Source organism: Coregonus lavaretus (assembly GCF_964263955.1).
Source record: "Coregonus lavaretus genome assembly, chromosome: 14".
NCBI lineage: Eukaryota > Metazoa > Chordata > Actinopteri > Salmoniformes > Salmonidae > Coregonus > Coregonus lavaretus.
The window spans coordinates 1,227,010-1,230,204 of record NC_140001.1 but is presented as its reverse complement, the minus strand read 5'-3'; positions in this window follow the sequence as shown (position 1 = coordinate 1,230,204).

Genomic DNA, 3,195 nt, shown 5'->3' with positions numbered 1-3,195 from the left:
TAATACATTAGTGACAGCCTGTACGCCCTCCCACCTATCTGTTTCATTAATAAATTAGTGACAGCCTGTACGCCCTCCCACCTATCTGGTTCATTAATACATTAGTGACAGCCTGTACGCCCTCCCACCTCTCTGGTTCATTAATACATTAGTGACAGCCTGTACGCCCTCCCACCTATCTGGTTCATTAATACATTAGTGACAGCCTGTATGCCCTCCCACCTCTCTGGTTCATTAATACATTAGTGACAGCCTGTACGCCCTCCCACCTCTCTGTTTCATTAATACATTAGTGACAGCCTGTACGCCCTACCACCTCTCTGGTTCATTAATACATTAGTGACAGCCTGTACGCCCTCCCACCTATCTGTTTCATTAATACATTAGTGACAGCCTGTACGCCCTCCCACCTCTCTGGTTCATTAATACATTAGTGACTGCCTGTACGCCCTCCCACCTATCTGTTTCATTAATACATTAGTGACAGCCTGTACGCCCTCCCACCTCTCTGGTTCATTAATACATTAGTGACAGCCTGTACGCCCTCCCACCTATCTGGTTCATTAATACATTAGTGACAGCCTGTACGCCCTCCCACCTATCTGTTTCATTAATAAATTAGTGACAGCCTGTACGCCCTCCCACCTCTCTGTTCATTTAATACATTAGTGACAGCCTGTACGCCCTCCCACCTATCTGTTTCATTAATACATTAGTGACAGCCTGTACGCCCTCCCACCTCTCTGGTTCATTAATACATTAGTGACAGCCTGTACGCCCTCCCACCTATCTGTTTCATTAATACATTAGTGACAGCCTGTACGCCCTCCCACCTCTCTGTTTAATATCTCAGGTAGCCCTCGGAAGCCAGCATGAATAGAATGCAATAACTGACTAATATTTGTGATAATTCTAATAATTATCATGTGCCAACGTATCGCCAAGGTCCGTTTCAAGGTCCGTGCCAGGGTAAAACTTGCAGTCCTGTAAATCTGAAATAATTGGATAGTGAAACTTCCATCCAGCCATCCAGAAGAATGGCACCCTATTCCCTATATAGTGCACTACTTTAGACCAGAGAATGGCACCCTATTCCCTATATAGTGCACTACATTAGACCAGAGAATGGCACCCTATTCCCTATATAGTGCACTACATTAGACCAGAGAATGGCACCCTATTCCCTATATAGTGCACTACTTTAGACCAGATAATGGCACCCTATTCCCTATATAGTGCACTACATTAGACCAGAGAATGGCACCCTATTCCCTATATAGTGCACTACATTAGACCAGAGAATGGCACCCTATTCCCTATATAGTGCACTACATTAGACCAGAGAATGGCACCCTATTCCCTATATAGTGCACTACTTTAGACCAGAGAATGGCACCCTATTCCCTATATAGTGCACTACTTTAGACCAGAGAATGGCACCCTATTCCCTATATAGTGCACTACTTTAGACCAGAGAATGGCACCCTATTCCCTATATAGTGCACTACTTTAGACCAGAGAATGGCACCCTATTCCCTATATAGTGCACTACTTTAGACCAGAGAATGGCACCCTATTCCCTATATAGTGCACTACATTAGACTAGAGAATGGCACCCTATTCCCTATATAGTGCACTACTTTAGACCAGAGAATGGCACCCTATTCCCTATATAGTGCACTACATTAGACTAGAGAATGGCACCCTATTCCCTATATAGTGCACTACTTTAGACCAGAGAATGGCACCCTATTCCCTATATAGTGCACTACTTTAGACCAGAGAATGGCACCCTATTCCCTATATAGTGCACTACATTAGACTAGAGAATGGCACCCTATTCCCTATATAGTGCACTACTTTAGACCAGAGAATGGCACCCTATTCCCTATATAGTGCACTACTTTAGACCAGAGAATGGCACCCTATTCCCTATATAGTGCACTACTTTAGACCAGAGAATGGCACCCTATTCCCTATATAGTGCACTACTTTAGACCAGAGAATGGCACCCTATTCCCTATATAGTGCACTACATTAGACTAGAGAATGGCACCCTATTCCCTATATAGTGCACTACTTTAGACCAGAGAATGGCACCCTATTCCCTATATAGTGCACTACTTTAGACCAGAGAATGGCACCCTATTCCCTATATAGTGCACCACATTAGACCAGAGAATGGCACCCTATTCCCTATATAGTGCACTACTTTAGACCAGAGAATGGCACCCTATTCCCTATATAGTGCACTACTTTAGACCAGAGAATGGCACCCTATTCCCTATATAGTGCACTACTTTAGACCAGAGAATGGCACCCTATTCCCTATACAGTTCATTACTTTTGAATAGAGCCCTATGGACCCTGGTCTAAAGTAGTGCACTATATAGGGAATAGGGTGCCATTCTCTGGTCTAAAGTAGTGCACTACATAGGGAATAGGATTCCATTTGGGATGTACACGGTGATAATATCTCCTACAGATCAAAAACAAGGTCAGAGGTCGGAGCCAGTGTCACAAAATCAATAAAACAGGGTGAACAATCATATTCAGCAGCAAATATCTCTGTAATCATATCTCCTGTTCGTCGGCTGCCTTTGAAAAGATGTAAAAGTTCCAGAATACAGAACACTTGTAGAACCTTCTAGAGAATGACTCAGCCCCTTCTATAGAATTAGGCACCACACCTGACAGGTGCTGGATTGGTTTTGGTTTTGTATGAGGGGTTTGAATCTCCAGGAGTCAGAATCTCTAACAAACAGCATCCATAAAACCTGTCTGAATGAGTTTTAGCTTTAGCTGTGACAACAGTTCTGTAGAATCTCGTAACAACGTAATATTTGGTTTAAACTGACGGTGACGCTGGTGACTGTTTTTCTGTGTGTTTGTTGGATTAAAGAGAGAGAGAGCGAGAGAGTATACAGGGGAGATTGGTTGTTGTTAGGTAGAAAGAAAGAAAGAAAGAAAGAAAGAAAGAAAGAAAGAAAGAAAGAAAGAAAGAAAGAAAGAAAGAAAGAAAGAAAGAAAGAAAGAAAGAAAGAAAGAAAGAAAGAAAGAAGAGAGAAAGAAAGAAAGAAAGAAAGAAAGAAAGAAAGAAAGAATATTGGTTCTGTTCTGTAGGTTGGAGGGAGAATCCAGATCACCCTATCCTTCAGAGCTCAGCAGAGACTAGATCCAGATCACCCTATCCTT